This window comes from Callorhinchus milii, unplaced genomic scaffold, assembly GCF_018977255.1.
Source record: "Callorhinchus milii isolate IMCB2004 unplaced genomic scaffold, IMCB_Cmil_1.0 Scaffold20, whole genome shotgun sequence".
NCBI classification, from domain to species: domain Eukaryota; kingdom Metazoa; phylum Chordata; class Chondrichthyes; order Chimaeriformes; family Callorhinchidae; genus Callorhinchus; species Callorhinchus milii.
The window spans coordinates 5053172-5075396 of NW_024704761.1; the positions used below are offsets into that span (position 1 = coordinate 5053172).

Genomic DNA, 22225 nt, shown 5'->3' on the forward strand with positions numbered 1-22225 from the left:
GGGATTATTATTAGGCTCTGTGTGGAGTAAGGAAACTTGCCCAAGGTTTCGCCCTCTGCCTGGAATTGAACTCAGGTCTCTCGCTTGCAAAGCGAGTGCTCTAACCACTGAGCTCCAGGACTCCGTCAGAGTGTAAGGAAATGTCACTTTTTAAAAGAGACGTTTCTCTCTCTGTCTCTCTCTCTCTTATAGTTGTAAAACTAATACTTCAAGAAAAAACATACATGGATCAAATAGAAATCGAAGATAATAAAAATCATAAATATCACCTCAAAATTTTACCCATTGGTGTCACGTGCAAAGCGGATTTGATGCCAGGGGAGGTCAAGGTCAACTGCAATGCATACAATTTCATGTCTAATTTAATTCACATTTTGGCCACAAAGTACACAGTCAATCCACTTTACAGCGGAGAAGAGCTTTGAGACGCCTCGACGATGTGATAAGGCGCTATATCGAATGCAAGTATTATTATTATTATTTCCAAACCCAAACCAATTCCAATTGATCTTTCCAAGCTCATTCAGTCTCTTTCTGCTCTGGCCTCCTGCTGATCTGACCAGCATTAGAATGATTGGGACAGACGACAAACAGCCTTCTTGTGGGTTACAGGCACTGGACTTGAAGCGAGACGAGCCCCATCTGGAGAGCTGTGACTCTGAGATTCTACCAGTAGAGGGCACTGGTCGATCATCTCCCAGGACTCCTGAGACTTTTTAGGACTCTGGAAACTCTCAAAAAAACACGTATTTAAGGAAAATCTGAATGAGGGGTATTGCAAAATGGCCATTGCGATGCATTGTTCTGAGTCATCAAATGAAAGAGGGCTTGTGTTTCGGTGTGCGTTGTGAAAGGAGAACCCACATTGTACTAATCTAAAAGGCCAATCTTTCTCACATGTTGGGTGTCCTCACAATGTACCCACACCTTCACTGGGCAAAACAGCTTGCAGTCTGACAGGACCCGCATCGCATCCAAACACTCGGGCTCTCCCTCCTCAAGGTCATTCTCCTGACAAGCCCCCCCCTCATCGCAAAGTGTTGGCAGCTAAGGGGGTGGGGGGAAGGAGGGAGATACACAAACAGCAAGCCAGGCGGTTTTATTTGTTATGTCAAATGTTGGTATTGTAAAAGGGACTTGCGCATTAAAAAGATCCAAAACATTTCTCGATCGCCATCAGTTTTTGCTGAAACCGTTGTCTGTGGGTGACGGGGACACAGGGTTGCGCGTCAGTATTATGTAAAAACTCTCCCTCAAATACCCACCAATTCTGCCCTTGCTCACTCCCCCCTCCCCAATTGTTCCAATGCTTTCACAGTCGGTGTAGTTTTGTGCCCAAAATTCCTATTTTCAGTCTCTCTGAACCTCTGGCAAGTCAGTGAAAACAATGCTACATCCTCATTACCTCCAGGCGTGAAAGGCGCAACACAAATACAATTTTGTATTGTGTTAAAGGTCCTCATTTGAGCAGAAGAGTGATTGAGCGAGTTGACAAATCATCTCCAAAGATGGCGGGGGTGGGAGGGTGGAGAGTACGGAGAGTATAAAGATCAGATTTATATTATCTTAACTGTTGAATAAGCATAACATTTAGGGAGGGAATTATTTGCGTCAACGCACAGTGGATCCCAGGTTATTCCCGTTAGGAACAAGATCATGGAAGCCACCAGGTGCTTATGTATGATACAGTACCATCTAGATTACGGTCAGTGGGAGAGGATTCTTTCCAATAAGCCACGGTTAGTGATTGTATAACACTGGCAGCTTATCGAATAGAATTCATCCTAGTTTCCTAATTGCTACAGAATTCCACCAATATGTACAATATTGTCTTGGATTTTCCACCAAATCCCATTGAACACTACGAAAACATTAAACGATCCTGCAGGAATTTCAAGGCCGTTCCCAGCACAAAGCAGGGTCCCCAAGGGAAATGGATTACAACGTTCCAGTGGACAGACAGTCAGTGAGAAGCTAATGTTCCCACTGGTGAATGACAGCTCACGATGGCTCAGGCGAGACCGAAAGTTCTACAACAATTGGCACAGACGTGACTGAGAAGGGAATAGAGGGGTGTGAGAGAAGGGATGAGGAGGGGTGGGATCTCGTGTGGGTGTATAAAGACTAGCACGGGCAAGGTGGCCTGAATGGCATGCGTCAACAACAACTTGCATTTATATAACCCCTCTAACGCAGGGTAGAGTCTCGGAGGTTTCAAGGCCGTGACTCATTTTCTGAAGTGGCCGACGAGGATTTTAGTCCATGATCACAGGGAAAACAAATCAGAAAGGGACACAGCTCGCTGTAGGGAAAGGACAAAAAGGGGCCAAGGAGCGATCCGTTTACTCCTGAAGCCAAGGCGTTGGTTAGAAATAACCTTTGCATTCGATTGCAGTGCCTTTTGCATCAGGAGGAGCTCACTCTCTCGCTCTCACACGTTCTGTATATTTGTCTCAGCGCAAACATTTTAGGCGGAACAAATTGCACCCATTCCAAATATAGCATATAGTACATATCGTACAGTACACCCGGTTCTCTAGGGGGTGGGGGGGGTTGGCGGATGGAGAGAGAGAAAGAGAGAGAGAAACAGGGAGGGCACAGTCCCATGTCCTAGTTCAGTATAATGTATTCCTGTCGAACATACAGTCGCCTTACAATGATTCAATTGTGTGGAGCTTTGAGAAATGCAATCTCATTTTTTTTTAAGAAAAACACAAAAAGTTGGCAAATGGATGTGACGGACGTGGATGGTGGGAAAACGGAACCCATTCTCCCTGTTGAGCTTTGCCACCGCCCAATTCTGACGCAGTGCAAAGCTTGGTTTAGTCTTCCCTGATAAAGGAGGTGGTGGGGGGGAGGGGGGGTATCTAAAACCTGATATTTGCCAACAGGAATTCTGGAAACGTTGGTGGAGTCTTGAATAAACTCCTGTGAGCGAATGCCCAGGGATCTGTTGAGCTTCGGGAATGGGGGGAAAATGTGGGGTATTGTCTCTCTCCACCTCTCTCCACCCCCGTCCCACCCCCACTCCGCACCAGCCTCCCAGTCCCACACAGTCACAATCAACACAACGAATACAACTTTAGTTCCCAAAGTGCCACCCACATTTCCAAACTGTGTGGCAAAACATGTTCCACGTTCCCACCCCAGCCATCCCCGTGGCCATGAGTCAGAGGCAAGTCAGTGGGGCAGGAACCGGACCAAATTTACACCCCCAACAGCAACGTACATTTATAGAGCACCTCAAAGCGCTTACCAGCAATGGCCCTGAAAAGGGTACAGTCGTTCCCTGGCTTTCTGTTTAACCCGCAGTCAGCGATAACAAACCTTTCCCTCCCATTCTCACCGCCGTAAGCAGAGTCAGTATGAGGAACAATGAATTGTGTTGTTGCAGTACTCCCCAACCATCTGGGACAAGGACTAGCAAAGCACTAAAAGTAGACTGAGGGGCTCTAAAACCCAGATGAACTGCGCATGCTGGAGTCCAGATTGCTGGCATATCATCTCTTCCGCGCATTTCAACTCCCCTGGTTATTTTGGCTGGACGTGAGATTGCGACAGCGACAATAACAACAACAACAACTTGCATTTATATAGCGCCCTCCACACCGACGACGACTGAACTGATTTGCTACGTGGCATTCGCGACATTTCACTCAGTCGCTGAAACACCACTTCACTTTGACTGACAAATCAAACGTTACATTTAACAAAGGAACTTCTCTCCCCCTCAGCTCTCGCCCATCACCACATTTTATACTAGTTTCAAGAGAGTCCAGTCTAGAGAAGTACAGATTTGGGGCGGCGTTCAGCTGCTTTCCAATGTAAAATGACACAAACGCACGCACTCGACAGTCACCTGTTACGTGGAATGTTCAACGGCTTGGTTTTGGAATCTCTTGGACACGGTAATGAGTTCCCACACAAGTCAGACACCCAAAGAAAAAGATTGCCACGCGATGCAAGTGTTCAAGATACACCAGGTTTTCGGCATTGGGCTACCAAAGAGGCGGTGAACTAAAGATTGAATAATAATACTTGCAGTTGATATAGTGGCTATAACTTCAAAGCTCTTCAAAGTTTCAGCTAAGTGCAAGCAAACTTTGGTCAGAGTAATTTGTAACCCATGGACCCAGACAGGAGGACATTATGACAGACATTATGACAAACTGAGTTGAGACAGATTTCTGGGGAAAAAGTGGACTTTTTTTCTTCCAGACTTATTAAGAGAAAGGTTTCACACAACCCACTGCCGTTAGGCCTCCTTCTGCCCCCCCCCCCACTGCTAACCATTCACTGGAGAAGCGAATAGAAATGAACAGTCACTGCACTCCACAGAAAACATTGTGAAGCACTTGGAGACGTTTAAGGTTATCGGCTCTGTCTCCGATGCAATAAATAAATAATAATTGTATTGATGGTGATCAGCTGGAGGAAGCTGTGAGGGAGCCTCCTGGAAGGGAAAGCAAATATTTTTTTGGAAGAGAAAAGAATCTGGAGCTCAAATAAATCTGCGGTTCGTCATCAGAGAGTCTCTGGAGTCTGAACTCGGAGCAGCCAGCGGTGAAGGTTTGCAAAGAGGTTTTTTTTGGAGGGCCAGTGGGATAGGGAACAGTGGCCTCGGGCTTAAAGCACTGGCCACCTGGCCTGAAATAGACAGGGCTTTACACACGACCTGAAACAAAGGAGTCTCTATCCTTCAGGACCTGTTTGGGAAAGGCGGGGAGTGGGTGGGGGGGAGAGGAAAGAGAACAGAGAACAAAACACTGGAGGTTTTAGGAAGAAAACAACCATTTCAGACTTAAGCTACAATGGGCAGGTTAGGTCAATGCAGAGTGGATGCTTTAAGTTTAAGTTTGCTTTTGACTTTGGTTTGCGTGTCAGAGGGTCTGACCTGACGGCTAAAGTAGTTCAGGACTGGAGGAGGTTATCCTGGAAAGTGAAAACTGTAAAATAATTAAAAATCAAAGCAGCACAATAAAAAAAAGTGAAAGAAAAAATAATTCTTCCTTCTTTCAGTGACGTTTACGCTGTGTTTCAGGAACATGCTCACTGAACAACTTGCTTCTTATATAGCGACCTTCATGTGGGGCAGTACATTGCACCACTCCAATTCAGACTGTTTAGTTTTACTCTTTGTAAGTCAAGTTAAACGCTGAAAGATGTCATACATGCACACACACACCATAACACAACACAACCACACACACCGCACACACACTGCACACACACCATAACACAACCCCCACACACACACACACACACACACGGTCCACAAAAGAGTATACCACTACCAATTGCTACCAACTAGCACAACTAGTAAAATACAGTCACTGTCCTCTGCTTATCGCGTCAAGTTCTTCGAGATGTCATCCTGTCGTGAAAGGCACTGAATCAAATACAAATAATGAACCAGTTAACGAGCAGAAAGCAGGGCAACGAGATTGCACCGAGCCTAAACCAAACAATGTGTGGCTTCACCTTTAGCTGAAGCAAAACAAAATTCAAAGTCAATCGCTTTTGGGGGGAGTTTTCTGACAATTGCCTGAGTGGAATAGTTTTGGTTGAACACAGAGTACCGAGGAAAAGGCTGAGGGGAGTTGAGCAAACTAACACAGCTGAGTTAACAATTGTTCAAAGAGTCAAATCTATGGCTCTGATGTTACTTGAACTCCCACTGGAACTTCATTCGAAACTCTTACAACACCCCCCACACCTCCTCTTCCAAGATCAGTTCGGACGAAGAAGGTCCTTCAGCCCATCTGATCTCATCCATCCAGAAATACCAATCCTGTTGTCACACCATCACGCATCAAAAGTCCTTACCTTTTGTCTAACCATCGCTTAAGTTAGTGGTAACAAGCAAGTTAATGTCTGAACTGATGGCAAGCTTCCACGTTAAGTTACCCAGCGCAGGAGGTTTTTAATCACACCCCAATACATAAAGCACTTCTCTCATGGTTCAATGTCACGTTCATTCCTACGCTTTGATGTAGAAGGAGTTTCGCGAGATTAAAGCAGTCGGTGGTGGGATTGATTTATATTAATTTTGAAACCTTCAAGTCACCAGAAATACTGTTTTAGTGCGCGATAGACATTGCAGATTAGTTGGACATTAGCATTAAGACATGTCCTGTTTAATACAATCTCTTTGGATTGTTCTTCCACAGTTTGTAGCGGACGAACATTTTGTTGTTGCAACACAAGTATCCGATGCAATAAATAAATAATAATTGTATTGATTGTGATCAGCCTCCCGGAAGGGAAAGGGAATATTTCTTTGGAAGAGAAAATAAATCTGCAGTTCGTCAGCAGACAGACAGCTCCCTTTCCTCCTTCAAGTCCGGCCTCAAGACCTTTCTCTTTGACCGTGCCTTCAGCTCCCCTCTCGACTCTCTACTCCCTCCTCGCTCCCTCCCTTCCCTCCCCTCATTTCCCCCAATGCTCGGGTCCTGATCCAACTGTCCAGCGCCTTGGGACGTCCTCCCGACGTGAAAGGCGCTCTATAAATGAAATCTTGTTGTTGTTGTTGAACTTGGAGCAGCCAGCGGTGAGGGTTTGTCAGTGGTACAAGTTGCTCCTTCACTCTATTAGCCGTTTGTAGCACAATGTTGCTGCATACAGTCACTACCCATCACAGAAAATCCTGTAAAGCACATTAGGACATCCTCCCGACGCGAAAGGCGCTACATGTAAATGTAAGGATTAACACTTAATATTCACTCCTCCAGCACAAATCCAGCGTGCGGGGCCCTTCAATCTCAAACAGAGGCATTTTAAACAGAACAAACCATTCAATGTAATTTTGTACTGTATTGTAAAAGGGTGCAACCCCACCTTGTTGAAGGTGGGGGTGGGGGGGTGGGGGTGGGGGAGTGCATGAAAGGGATGATATGGGAGCGGGGGAGGAAAGGGAAATAAAGACAGCACCAGAAGAAAGGATTGAGCAAGGAGATATGCTTATTGCTCCAGGTGTTCAGTGACATTTTGGCTATTGCGAGACACGCTCCCCAAACATCAGGGTTAACATAACATGCAAATACAGTCAAACACAGCCAGGATTGTTCCTCTGTTTCCCCCCACACTGTTCGTTCACATGAAGCAATAGGTTCACTGGAAAGAGAGAGAGAGAAAGAGAGAGAGAAAAAAAGAAAGGACTGCAAGTCTGGTGTCTGTCTCCCACTCACAATCACGGTTGTAGAAACATTTTCTGTCATTTGTTTTTAAATAACATTCACCGCAAAAGCCAAATCGCTTTCCTACAACACAGGGTGCGCCTTTTGAGAAATATAAAAAGAAACAAAATTATTGGCAGCAGCTTCCGAAGATTTTAAACGATCACCAAGTTTCCCGGCTCCCCCTCCAACCACCACCACCCCCAACCCCACAACACCCCTCTCCTTCTCCTTTACTATGATTCAGAAGCGAAATGGGATCGGCCGCGAAAGATTCGTTGGTTATTGACTCTCATTTCTTGTGCAGGAATGCTACACTTCATCCGCACTGGAACAAAGCCATACGGCAAGTACACCCGGAGGAGTTTGAATCGTCACGTATGTCAACTCATCACTCAGTATGTTTACATACTGTAGGCCCGTCAGCTTTGAAAAGCACTGCAACAGAGCGTGTTATAAAGCATTTATGTTGGCTATTGAATTCAGCAGGCTGTTTTTTTTAGTTGGGGGGGAATGTCTTGTTTTGGAATTGTCTTGGAATTGCCAAACTTTCAGGTGTGCTCTTGAAGGGACACATGTGCGTAGGTGTGGGAAAGAATCGACTCCGCGGGTCAACCGGAGACCAAAGAGGCACAGCACAGCCAGGATAATCTGGGAAGTGGGTCAGAGAAAGCGATCGGCAACCTTGAACATGGGCACGTACGAAGAGCTTTGCGATTATGCACAGTGGATTTTTTTTAAAATAAAAAACAGTCAAAGCGCACGTACTTTAAGTAATTTAACCAAACAACCAAACAACAAACAAACAAACAAACAAAGAAGCTGTTTGGTCTTTCAAGACAACCTTTTACGGATGCTCTGGGCAAAACAGCACTTCGGTGGACTCTGACCTCCACCCTTTTAAACTCACGATGAAAGAACTGGATGGATGCTCCCCCAGTGCCGAAAAAGGTTATCAAGCAAAAAGATTCCAGAATATTCAACCGTCCGCACCCCTTGACACTGGCCTGTTGCCCTCCATGGCCATCATCTGATCTTTGAGCCCGAAGAACACAGGCACCATTGGTTCCAGTTCAGGAATTTTCCCCCCTCCATCTGGTCAATCAAGGTCAATGCAGCTAAAGTGGATTTTCCTTTGGGACTTGGTTCCATACCTCTATAACTCAGGCAGAAAAAAACATACAGTTTCTAATCTCCAGTCCTTTGTTGAATTGAAACCCAAGCTCTGCACAAATCCGATTAAAACACCTTTATCTCTACTCCCTTGCGTTAAAAAAAACCCCTTAATTTTAGCTTTCTCAATGAAAAGACCACGCAACTCTGCTCGTCTCTCCTCACACTCCAAGTGCCCCAACCTCCTCAGTCAACCTTATTGTTGACCCTGAAGAGATGATGCGTTGTAATATTAGCAGAATGTATGCCAAGTTACAATAATAATCCTTGCATTTGACATAGCGCCTTATCAGGTCTTCGAGACGTCTCAAAGCCCTTCACAGAATAAACTGTAAAGTGAATTGAGTGTATATCGTGTGGGCGAAATGCGAGTTACAGTGGCCTCGAGATGCAAGCTGGACTGGTGTACGTTTAGCTGGTAACAGCATCTCAATGACTGGAAACAGCAAGTGATCGGTTATCGCACCAACGTCCCAGCTCTGTGTATTAAATATTCTTTCATCGTGCAACAAAGCGGGCAGTATATTTTCAACCCAGAAGAGGACCAGTCTGTGTGACAACTACCTATTGTTTCCAAGTCGGTTTTTTTCCAAATGAATCAAACTCTTTCCCCACATTTCTCAATATCCAGAGATCTGGATTGTGAAACTTTAGAGAGGGAGGAAAAAACACTCAGGAAGAATGATTCTGCACTGAGGGGGAAAAAAAAATCTGAAATACGCAGTGACATTTTGCTGTGACTTCAGCTAAACAGCTACATCCTCAATAAGCCAAGATCAATAGCAGTGAAATCCACAAATTCCTCATTAAATTAACCGGTTTCCTGTGCAAAAGATTTGGCCTTGAATTCGATGTGAACAGGGAGGGCAGAGAGAATGCGGCACAATGCAGACACACAGACACGAAGAGGGAGAAAGGCCAAGTGTACGGAGTCCAGGTGAAAACGTCAATCAAGTACTTTGGGAAATAGCGCATTTAAAAAATTGTTTTAAATGCCAGGAAAGTGCAAATGCACAGCACAAAATAAAACTGGAGTGCTAAATTGGTCCAACACAAATTCGGTCTGCACCTAAACTAGTTGGCGAGCTTCCTAAGCAAACGTTAATTGAAGAAAACGTCACAGGAACTGAACGGCGTTGAAACCGAGCAAGGCAACATAGAGCAAAAATTCTTAAGCGAGACAATTTGAGCGTTAAGTTCAGTCGGAGTGAAATCTTGGTCGCTGAAACAGCGGCTCATTCTCTGATGCTACATTTTCTCGGTATTACAATTCAACAAACAAATCATTATACTAAGAGGACGTGGTTAAGGCTAATACATTTTCCACTGCTTAACAGAAGGTATTTCAAGAAACAGCAGCTCTTTTGTCGGCTTCCGAAAGACGGGTTTAATTTTGGCAATATTTTCTGTGTTGAGCGGTTGGAGAAAATTAAAAGGCAATTTCCTGCCACTTGTTCACAAGTGCATTTGTGGGGGGGGGGGTATGGACACGTGGCGGGCATGTGCTGTGATGATTGGCAGCCAGGACTCCAGGTATTGTCACGCTCAGACCTGCCTGGATCAGCTGTCCGTTTAGGTCACCAGTGCTGGGTCGGAGGTGGATGGTTCAGATCGATCCAGTGCAGAGGTGGATCATAGGATGTTTCTCCGAGATCCCCTGCTCTGGTGAATCCAACCACTCCTGGTGCACGGCGATCCCGTTACAAACATGGCGTTCTGGCTCCATAAAAACAAACACAATGACAACGGGTCTGCAAATAAGAATGGCCACCGATCCCACTTCCGGCTCGTCTGGTTGCTGCTGAAGTCACTTCCTGCACAGCTGGAAGGATACCACACTTGTGCTAACTGCAGGTGCACAGGACACCGGCGTTCTAAGTGAACCAGAGAGATGGGAGCGAGTGAATAGAGATGGAGATGCAGTATGCCATTCACTACTTTTCCCCTTTGTGGCTTTCGCACACCAACAGTATAAGCTTCAGAGACCAATAGAAATAGAAGAAAAAATTGCTCGTGTCTGGGCTGCCCACCCAGCCAAAAGCAGATGATCTTTCCCTTTGTCCCTTTTTCCTTTTGTCTCTCTTTCCCTCCGCCCACCCCTCACTCCGCCCCAATTTTTACATCTGCTGTCAGCCCTCATCTCGTCTAAAACCAAGCTCCACACTGATGGGACAGGTTACCAGCCAAGGAGTAGCCTAACACATAGCACCCACCCACCTCTCTTTCTCCCTTTCAGCGCAAACACCTCAGGATTTTACTCCAAGACAAAAGGTGCTTTTTTCGCCCTCCCCTTGTCCCAAGGGTCAGCTTATTTTAATCAGATGTGAGCTTGTTTGTGCATTGGACCCAAGCTTCGAATATCTCTTTATACTCTATGGGTGCTTAAAAACTCTCCAGACAAGCTCTACATTGTATTGCTACACCAATAAATGACAACTCCCCGCTCTGACATACTTTAAAGTTGCCTAAATGAGCCTTTTCTTTTTTGATATAAAAAGCTTGTATTCTGCTCTCTTTGTACATTATAAGGAGGTCTGAAACAGAGCATTGTTTGTGAGCTATTTCACACAGGAGTGAGGTGAAACTACTGCCAAAAAAAGAGCAGTTAGTTCAGCCTAAAATCTCTTCATACGTGCCTCAAAGCTTAAAAGACGCCAGTTTACATTCAAATGCAACTGAAAAAGAATAATTGTGTCATTCCTTCTAAATGTTTCCAGCAGATGCCAACCAGCCCGGGTCCGTGTCTCTTAACACGGATCTTTTGTGGTGCTGTAGGTCAGCCTGATCTGACTTGCTCATCCTCGAGTCAGAGGAGTAGTTGTGTGTGCCTTGTGATGCGTGCACTCTCCCGCAGCAACAGAAGAGAACATCGGGGCGGCCAGTGGAAAAAGCACAGGCCTCACCGCGTTTCACCGGCTTCCTCGAAAAGCAGAGACAGGCTCCATTCCTCGGGTGCAACGCGACACCATCGCCACGAAAACAGACAAAACAAAAGATATTTCCGCTGTGAATGTCGGACAACTTGGATCGAACGACTAACAAACATCACTGAGGGTTTCCGCTCTCGATTGCTGTTGGCAGTATTGGGCTCTATTAGGACACCACGCATTGGATCGACCACCTTGCTTGGCTCTTGAGTTTACACGTGAAACGCTTGGCAGAGCTACCAATCGGTGATCAGAGCCTAGAAGACAGTATAAGCTCCCTTCTCACACACCCCCCCCAAAAAAACACACTAAAAGAGCTGGTTCCTTCAGAACAGAAGGGAGAAAGTTGCCAAATGCAAAAGAAAGAAAAAAAGAGCCAGCACCGAACTTAATACCCCAAAATAACCCAATAATCAAAACGGATTAGGTTCAGGGTTAGTCAGACATCGTTGCTGGTTTCAAGCCTTCAGTTTGAGAGTGATATTTTTTCCCCCCAAACTCTCAGCCAAGCCACAAGGGGACTTGAATACCTAAAATTATAAAACATTTCAATGACGTATGACCTCTACCTCTGTGACACTTTCACACACTCGAGTCCACATCTGTCCCTGCAATTACTTAATTGCACGGGCATTTTATACAGCATGCAGAGTCAGAACATCTCAAAGCAAAGAGAATCGCTATCAAGTCACTTGTCTGCATGAGCATCAGCAGGCAAACAAATCAACCACGTGGGACACATTTTCACAACACTATTCGGAGAGAGAAGGAAATTTCTCCCGATGTTCTGGCCAATAACTATCCAAATAAACTGGTTATTTCCACCATCATGGCTGTAATCTGCGTGCCAAGCTCCCATAAAGAGTGCAGCATGAATCAAATGCTCTGCTAAACAGGGGTTGGGGATTGTAAAGCGGTTCAAGACTCCCAAGTTTGCAGAAGTCATTACCAAAACACAAGGATTATGATTACATTAGTGCAGAACATGGCCCACAGATGACGAGTGGATGGGGTAAAGTCGGTGATGGACTTGGACGAGAGGAAGGGGGTTTAGATGGGCTGAATGGCCTTTCCCCATTCCATCCTTGATGGTCTGCGCCATTTTTGCCTCTGTGGTTAAGCTGCTTTGTAAAGCTGCGAGCCCCAGGTAACACGGTACGGGTTTAAAAAGCCTAAGGCTTGAAGCTCCACCTGCTGGCTAACCCAAAGCACTGTGTTCTTCAGGTGAGGCACTGACCACAGCAGGTGAAGAGGTGCCACTTTAAAAGCATTTGGCTACCTCTGGCGGTCCCAGTGAGAGAGGGTATCCTTGCCAGGGACCACATCAGTGACTCAAAACAGTCAAAATAGCAGTGCAGGAAATGGTCACTTAAAGAATTGGAGCTCTCTTCTCAAAATACTGCAAGGCTCCCTCCGATTTGCGATCCAATAAAGTTTACGGCGTTTTCACACTCATTATTTCAGCTGCTGCAATATATAATAACGCTGAAAGAGAATTAAATGGTTGTTGGTGGGCAGGATGTGAAGTAGACTAGACTGTATGCTTCATACCAGAAACTGTTCAGCTGGTCTGGTTGGCATTGATACCAGTTGCTTCCTGTACAACCAGCTAGAAGTTTAATTTAAGTGCAGTAAATCAGATGCCTCAACCCGGGATGGTTTGCACATTCCCTACCCGCGAATCTATAACGAGACGATTCAGCAGGCAAAGTAAGTGTGAAACTGCAATGGTGCCCAAACCAGTGTTATTTGATGAGGTGGCAGCATGAATTTAATGCACTCGGAGGGTATTTGCGTTTAGTTGCAGAGGTGAATTCAGAACTAATAAAAATAACAATCCTTGCATTTGATCTTGCACCTAATCACACTGCGGAGATGTCTCTCAAAGCGCTTCACAGGTAATACTGTGTAATTTTGTGGGCGAGAGTCAAAACCAGCTTCCGTTTCTGCCACAGTTCTGAAATCTGTCTGATTTTTCTTCGCCCAGATTACACAACTCGGTAGAAGGGTTACCAGCAGTGTGTGGGTGGGTTGCTGGAATGTTTCTCTTGTTCTCAATGGAGAAACTTCCACCCACATTGTGCCTCCTGTGTTTTGTGCAGTGAATAAACACTTCTGACTCAAAGTGCTCTCAGCCTACGTAATGTCCCCAGTGCTCAATACCAAGTCTCCACCGCTCCACGCTTAACACTGAAGTAGCTTCATCACATTAACAGGAAGCGTTTCGCAAAACGGGCTAAGTCGCAGGATGAGTTACATACAACTTGACTGCGACTCAGCCCGGTTATATAAGTACACGGAACAAAAATCTCCAGTAAAGCTACACAAAAAGATCTGGTAAACCACTGCAATATAAGGGATCTCTTTGTTAATGCTCTATACGGTTGCATTCATTTTTTTTAATTAAAAAGGGCAAAGTTGTCACTTGTTGGTTCCGTGATGTGTCTGCAACATTTAGAGAATCTGATATCCCCCCCCACCCCAGAGGGCAAAATTTCGTCGGATGTCCTCAAATGGGATTCATTCAGTCCACAGTGACCAGCAAAGGGGAAAGCAAGGTCTCTCTACTTGAGACGTCTTCCCGACGTGAAAGGCGCTCTATAAATGCAATTTGTTGTTGCTGTGTACCCCACGGTAAGCGAGGACAGACAGAGAGCGAAGTGGCTGGGGTGCAGGGTGGACGACCAGAGACAGACAGTAAGCTCCTGTTCAAATCAGCCTTCAATGCCTCTCGCCGGACAAGAGCAGCGTGATTTACAGTGCACACCATCCCGCGTGAAATGCTGTTCTGTTAGGGTCTGCTCGCAGGCACAAAGTCTGCCTTTGTCCCCGGCGGGAAAAAAAGGAATTTTTTGTGCTCGGGGCCTGACCGAGTTTACATGACACTCCAAGCTCTCTTTGTAAACTCACATTTTGCAGAGTGTCGGACAATGAAAACAATCCCGATAGTCACTTGGCATTAGACAGTCGCCTCTCTTGAGCAGAGAAAAAGAAGTGCTTGTGGCAGGAAATTTTAATGAGGGGGTCAGTGGAGAGGGGAGCTGGAGGGAGACACTGGGAACTGACAGAGGGGTCTCTGTCAAGACTACGAACTGAGATTTGCTTACAAAGAAATGCTTTTTTAAAAAAAAATGGTGGGAGAAATGCGAAAAGAGAAAAAAAGACACACACACACACACGCGCGCCTTGTAGGAGATTGTTTTCTTTTCCATTGACCATACCAATGGACGACAAAAAAACGAATCATACCCAAGCCTAAAACTCAGCATCCACACGCTCGCACCTGCGTGGATTGTCAATGTAAATCTCCCACCACCTTCCTAACAGGCAGCTCAACCTGTTAGCTCAACTGAACCGACCTGTCATTGAATTAGTGACACTCTAACTCAGAAAAGGTGTTTTGGTTTCAAATCCTTTTTTCCTGTCCCAATAGGTCAGTTTGCACCCTAATCCCAGCAGTTATTCTGCAGGTTAACGGGATCTAAACCCCAAACTCGCTCACAGGAAAGGTGACAAGATGTCGTTTATGGAGACTTAGGGTTGTTTAAATTCCCTGCAGAACATCTAAAATGGGCAAAAAAGGGATTCAATTCCATTTCCTTTAAAACAAACCCCTTATGCACATAGTCGACAAACAAAAACTGAAGTGGAAAGCAAGAACTCCTCTCAAAGAATACTTTTGTTTTTGGAAATGCTTGCTGATTGCTGGGCGATGAATATGCCAGGTGCAACGTCTGTCTGCTTGCCGCCTTCTGCAAGATTTGACAGCTCCACGGAGCAGAAAATGCATTCATAAAGCAATGTGTGTGGAAAAATGTGTGTTGGGGTGTGTGTGTATGTTTCCTTTTAAATGAGTTCCAATACACACTCAGTATCCAAACGGTCAATATGACTGCCTGCCCGTCAACCTCTGCATGCCACAACAGAGCTCCTATTCTACCAGTCTGAGTTAATCTGCTCTATGGACTAAAAGCATCTTTGTGTGATCACTAGCCCTTTATCCATTCTTCTCTTCCAAAACAGGATTTGTCCATAACCCACAGACACGCACAGCCAAATCTTTCTACCTGCTCAATCCCACAGTACAGAATGAGAGACTTAACTCATCTTGCAAATAGTGGAGGATAGTTTCCTCTCCCCCCCCTCTCTCTCTCTCTCTCCCTCCCACACACACACACACACACACACACCCCTCTTGTAAAAGTAAATATTTAGAAACCAAGAGGAATTGAGGGTTTTTTTTTTGCGTTGTTGGCAAGCCAATTATGTTTGCAGTCGTTTCAAGTTTTAAGTCCCACTGGTGCTTTGCTGAACTGATGTGCAATGAAGTATAGAGCTGGCGTTCAAGATTATGCATCCCTTTTGTGCTTTGTGCACTTAACAAAAAAATGTCACAGTAACCCTGAGCCACGTTAACTAGTCGCGGAACTCTTTTTGATCTGATTCAGAAGTGCACATGAGTTTTGGAAATGAGCATTTTGAAACACAAAGCAGCCATTTTAAAAACCTTTATATACAAAGTATATTTATTTTCCTTGCTTGCATATTTGATCCTTAGTTTGCAAAACATAGCGTCGCATTTAACCCGTTGCGTGCCCAGGAAACCCCCAAGCGCTCTTGACATCAGCTCTGGGCAGAATTTGAAACCCAATGAGCTCTAAACGGTGGATTTGTGAGAGATCCTGGACGCAAAACACCCACAGTTCTTTTTTTTTAAAAAGAAATGAAAAGAACAGATTGTGAAATTATAGATGTATAGTTGGGAGGGTGGGGGAATGATTAATGCTGGGCTCAGCTTGCAGCCGCACTTCACAACCTGGCTGAAGGCTCAGCATGGACATTTTGCCCACAAAATATACAGCCAATTCACTTTACAGTATATTCTGTGAAGCGCTTTTAGATGTCTCGAAGAATGCATCAAATGCAAGGATTATTATTAAACAAACTGAACCCAGTTTCGCATTAAAGGCTCCCAGCCCAGTGTTTTTCCAATCTGGTGCATTTGCTGAAAGTCGGTCAGCAAGCAAATGTATCTCACCATAGCTCACAAGTGCGAGTCTTCTGGGACACTTGACTAATTGCCTTGCCTGTCCATCATCCAAGCTTGGTTTAAAACAAAAATATGATCCGAGCATCTGCAGTGGACCCAGCAATACAGGCAGGCTCTGTATCGGCTGCATTTGGAACGATTAAAAATGGATACGGTTTCTGGAAATGTGAAGTGAGCAGCATGGAAAACCCACGCCAGGTGTCTCCATACTGGGCTGCGGCTATAATGCAGCTTTTATTTGAACGTATGTATAGTTGACACAGCTGAAAAATATGCGAACTACTGAAGCTACCTTTCATGGCTAAACTAAGAATTCTCGCCCTCGATCTGGTACCTTATCACATCGTCAAAACATCAGAGCGCTTCACAGCGACTTACTGTGAAGTGCAGTGACTGTTGGTAGGCACACATTTGAAAATAAGCCTCGGAGAGGTTGTGTCAAGAGCCTTTTTAAACAAAAAAAAGGCATCAGAAGTTACTGAATCGTCACAGTAGACCTTTGATTGCTGATACATGGTAAGCATTGGAGGACATGCAAAGACCAAACCCAACACCAAGAGAAGAGGCATCTCTTCTATAGGGAGCGAGTCTCCAGCTGCAGGTTAATGTGCTGTGGGAACAGGCAACTGAACCATCACTGTGCCTTTTCCCCAAGCTGGGAGGGAAGTTAAATAAACAATAATAATCCTTGCATTTGACATAGGGCTTTTTCACGTCTTCTGGACAGAATATATTGAAAATGAATAAAATGACTGTATATTTGTGGGCAAAACACGGCAGCCAATTGCGCACAGCAGTGTCCCACAAACAGTCGTGGAGTGACGTGACCAATTTATTATTTTTTATTTTCTTGAGGGATTATTATCAGGCGTGTGGAGTAAGGAAGCTTGCCCAAGGTTTCACCCTGCTGGGAATCAAACCCAGGTCGCTCACTTGCGAGGCGAGTGCTCTGAGCTACAGGACTCCTGTTGAAGTTGAAGTGAGAATGCACACAAACTCTTTAGTCAAGTCTCTCACCTCTATATTTTGGCTCACAAGTTGTACCACAGTATGAATGAATGAATGAATGAATGAATGAATGAATGAATGATTGAATGAATGAATGAATACTACACCTAAATGAATGAATGCTCACCCTTTTCAAGAAAATATCCCAGGCAGCACAAAAAATGGCCTTTATATGGTTATATTGTTCTTTTTTTTTAAACCCAAAGTGAAATACCTTGCATGTGAATCCAATACAGTGCCTCTTAAGACATTCCAAAGCACTTCACAGGATTTCTTGTAAAATGGAGCAACTGCATATTTTCTCGACCGAAGTGGCAGCCAATTTGCCAAAATGCCACAACCAGCTACTCAGTGAATGATCCATTTTATTTGCTGGGACTGGACTGTTGGTCAGGTCACCGGGAGAAACTCTGTTCCCTTTCAAGCAGTGCCACGGGACGTTTAACATCCACCTGAGCAGGTGGACGGGACCTTGATTTAACGTCACATCGGAAGGACTGTATGGGCTTGCTACAAATGGCGCGTGTTTTTTTTTTAATTCGTTTCCTCTGGTTTCATTGCTATTAAAGTCAAGTCTTCTGCTTGTAGGTAGGTGAATGCAGCACTTTACTTTAATGGGCGCTGGTATGAGCTGAATAATTTCAGAAGCCCTGAGGGTAATAATCTTGTTTCCATTTTCCTGCTAGTCTAACCTGCAAACCGCGAGAGGTGATTTCACTTTCTCTTTCAGGGCAAAAAGCCAGGTCAAGAGAGATTCAAACCCATTTCATAAAATGAAGGCCACATTATAACTTTTTTTGGCAAATTTTAGTTAACACTTTCCAGACACCACAGGTTTGAGGTCCATGAACTTCTCATCTGAGGAAGAGTCATCGACCTGAAACATTGACTCATTCACCTGAAACAGGAAACATTTTCCTCTCTCCATAGATGCTGCCTGACCTGCTGCATGTTCCCAGAGACTTCGTTTTGTATTGCTAATCTGGCACTGGCCGGCTTCATGTCCCCCACCCTATCCCTCCAGCCTTTCTGCCCCCACCCTCTGGAACTCCATTACGGAGACCCTTTGCCCTGGCCTCTCCCTTGCCCCCTCCAAGGTGCATCCCAAAACCTTTCTCTTTGACCGCCCATTCAGTCATCCTCCCACCCCCTAACCCTCCACTCCTCTCTGGTGCAAACCCTTGACTGTCCAGCATCTTGGAACAGCCTCTCAACATTAAAAAATTATATAAATGCAATTTGTTGCTGTTATTGTTGACCACAATGTCACATCGACTTGCTTAAACTGCCACCAAAGGATAATCACAAGATTACAGGAAAACTAACTTTACACTAGTTAATGTTTCCATTTTACTTCAAGCCAAAACCTACAGAGCTCCAGAAAGTGAAAGCTCCTCAATGTATTGAAGTTGGCTAGAATGTGCCTTTATATTATTGTACTCCTGAAGGCAAATGGGGGGGAAATGCAATATATGTGCACAATGTATATACCCAGAGAATCTACAAAACAGCTGTAGTACTTTTTCTATTTTTTTAAAAAAAATACAATCACAGGAAAAGTAGGTGGAAGGAAAAAGCCCACAAGTATCCTTAAAGTGGTGCTAGGGAGAGCTCGGTTTATTCAGACAGGAAATTAAAAACCCCAAGTGGGCAAAATGCAATATGTAAAACGTGGTACTGAGCAACACAGACGAGGAAGGCTCGATTTCTGGTCTGTGATGTGATCGTTCACTCTCAGCCCAGGGGGGTGGTGGGCGAAAGAGAAAGCGAGAGCAATTGATTGATTCCACAGACTTCAGCATCTCCAAGTGAAGCTTGGTTAAGGAGTGGGTGGGTAGAAGAGAGAACCTGGGTCCTCTCGTTTGCGAGGCAAGTGCTCTAACCACTACGCTTCTGGACTCCATACTTACACTAGTTCAAGAGAGAAAGGGAATAAGATAGAGAGGGGGGGGGGGGGGGGCGAGAATAGAATTGATGAGAGAGAGAGGGAAATAGAGCACACATTGCCTTCCAAACAAACTGTACAGCACCCAAAATTAAGTCTGTAAAACACACAAGAACAATACATCCTCTTGGACCACATGATATTTTGTTAAAGGGCAAGCAGGAAGCCAGGGCTTGCGGTTGGTTTGCAGCAACTCTGAATTGCCATTATTCGCTTGGCCCAGAAAAACACAGTCACTCCATCCACTTTTAAGTGTTCCGGCACGTTCTGTGAAGCGCTTTGAGGCGTCTCCACGACGCGATAAGAGCGTGATGTCAAATGCAAGGATTATCATCGTCATCAATCACCATCTTTTCTACCTCTACAGCAATAATGGGACAATAATAATAATAATAATAATCCTTGCATTTGATATAGCGCTTTTCGTGTCGGGAGGACGTCCCAAAGCGCTTCACAGAACACACTGTCAAGTGAATTGACTGTATATTTGTGGGCGAACGCGGCAGGGAAACGTGATGGTTGGGATGCCAATTCCAGTTGCAAGCTCTGAACCGGGATGAACGACTGCTGGGAATGTCTTGTGTCCAATTTCAACCCAACCTGTGTGTGTGTGTTACAATAGAGACTCCATCCCTGTTATGTCGCAATTGGCCTTTGGGGGTTTAAATGCAAAGTGGTTCTCACTTTCCCATTGAGAGGCACCTATGACAGTCAAGGAATCGACAGAGCAAAGCACTTTGAGCTGCTCTGTAGGGCGACTTGACAGGTGCATCTGCTGGAGAGAGAGAGAGAAGGAAGGAAAGAAGGAAGGAAGGGCAGCAGAAGGAATTGAACACCACCTCGGCTGTTTCACACCGTCTTAAGGTGGAGAAAGAGAGAGAGACAGAGAAAGAGAGGGGGATGAAACTTCAGGAAAGTGGGAGGTTAGTTCAAATGCACAGCAATGCGTTAAAGCATTACCCTCTCCCCTCACTCACTCACACTCACTCACTCACACACACACTCACTCACAAATGCTTGGACTATCAGAATGCAGACTGCCTGACACTCAGCACACTCCATGTGGTGTAAGCAAAGAGCCCAGAGCTGCGGGGGGGCGGTGGGGGGGGGGGGGGGGGACGTGGGTTGCCATTCAAATCAGGTGCATTGGATCACCCACAGCAATGTTCTGCCCCATCACTGTGGGTCAGTGTCACAACCGAGACACCAGTGGAGAGGACTGGTTAAAGGAGGGTTTGCTGGTTAACAACTGGTGCAGTGGGGGCTGCAGGGGGGGGGAGCAGGAATAAACACGTTCACATCATTTGCAAGAACCTGTGCTTAATTGAGAGGTGTTAAACCTCCCCCCCCCCCCACCCACCCCCTTCCCTCCCTCCCCATTTGATTTGATTGCTGCAAAAACGCACACATACGCACCAATTGCAATGCAAAAAATTGGGGAGGGGGAGAGAAAAAAATACTTCTGCCCTCCATCAGAACCTGATCCGGACCTACATTTCGAGGTAAAGTAACGGGATGGCAATGCTTTCCAAACCTAAGGGTTTGGAGAAGGTCACCCCCCCACCCAAAAATAAATAAAAGGCAAATAATAGTGCAATTGTGTGCCCACACACTATTTGTGTGGTGCAAACGTCCTGTCACGACACTTCGTTGTAGTAAATCACTGCTCCCAACTGAACAGTGCATTTGTCATCTATTAATCTATTCTTTTTTCTGTACATATATACATATATATATATATAATAGAGAGAAAAAAAATGCTGGGGTTGTTTTTAACTCGACTGCCCACTTAACGATCACAGGTCGAGGCTGATCATCAGTGCTTTGCAAGTCAATGAATTATCCATTTCACCTGTTAAAAATGAGCACTTTTTTCCCCCCCCCCACAAAAAAAAAATAACAGAAGACACTTACCGTTTGCAAAAGCAATGATTAATTCCCCCCCCAAAAAAAAAATGTGTGTGTGTGTGGGGGGGGTTTTTTTTTCTTCCATCATCATCATCATCATCATATAAAAAAAAATCCACAGGGTTACGTGTTCAGAATAAATCCACTTAATATCCTGTGCAGTGTACATCCCGAGGCTTTCTTCAAAACATCGATGGGGTACAATAATCAGAAGAAGAAGAAGAAGAAGAAAAATAGTAATAATAATGATGATACATCCTTGTGGAGTCGATGCATCCATCCCAATTGCGACCTGCAAACCCCCCCCCTCACCCCCTCTACCCCCCAAAATCGCCAGAAAACTCCAGAAAAAGCCAGTCACCAATATTTCCAAAGGGATCGAATCCAAGCAATCTTTTTTTTTTGGGGGGGGGAGGAGGGAAAAAAAGAAAACCTTTTGCAAAAAAAAAAGAAGCTGTGGAGGTGGTGGTGGTGGTGGAAGTAGTAGTAGTAGTGGTAGTAGTAGTGGTGTTGTTGGTGGTGTTGGTGGCAATTGCCAAACGTCGCCCAGAAAAGAAAAACCATTCGATGATGTACTCCAATTCTGATTTCGAAACCTCCAGCGATATTATTATTATTTTTTTTTCAAAAAAAAAAAAAGGGCGAAAGCCTTTTCCACCGATTCGGCCCCATATTAAAAACAAAACCCCCCACACACGCATTGAGGCTAAAAACTGCAAAACTCCTCCAATAATCCCCGAGGAATATATGGTATCTCGATGATGCTCTCCACCCCCATCCCAGCAGTTGCTGCAAAAAAATAGCATCATCAGAGCCCAGGAAGCCCCAACCACAAGTCCAGCAGCCTTGATGCCTTTGGTGATGGAACCCCCTCTCCCCCCCCCTCTCTCTCTCTCTCTCCAATATTGGCTCCACATCTTTTTTTAAAAAAAAAAATAATTTTTAAAAAAAAATCCAAAAAAAAAAATCCAAAAAAAAAATCTAATTTTTTTTATATTATAAAAAAAAATGAAAAAAAGACAATAACATAAAAGGAGGT

The 22225-nt window shown here is 44.9% G+C and overlaps 1 long non-coding RNA gene across 1 annotated transcript in view; it reads right to left on the minus strand.

Annotated features, from left to right (window-relative positions):
• The window catches only part of LOC103175540, a 174331-nt gene extending 152757 nt beyond the window's left edge, over positions 1-21574 (minus strand). Inside the window, exon 1 of the long non-coding RNA XR_006085616.1 lies at positions 21193-21574. This is a non-coding gene — a long non-coding RNA (uncharacterized LOC103175540). The remainder of the gene's footprint in view (positions 1-21192) is intronic.
• Positions 21575-22225: the final 651 nt, after the last annotated feature.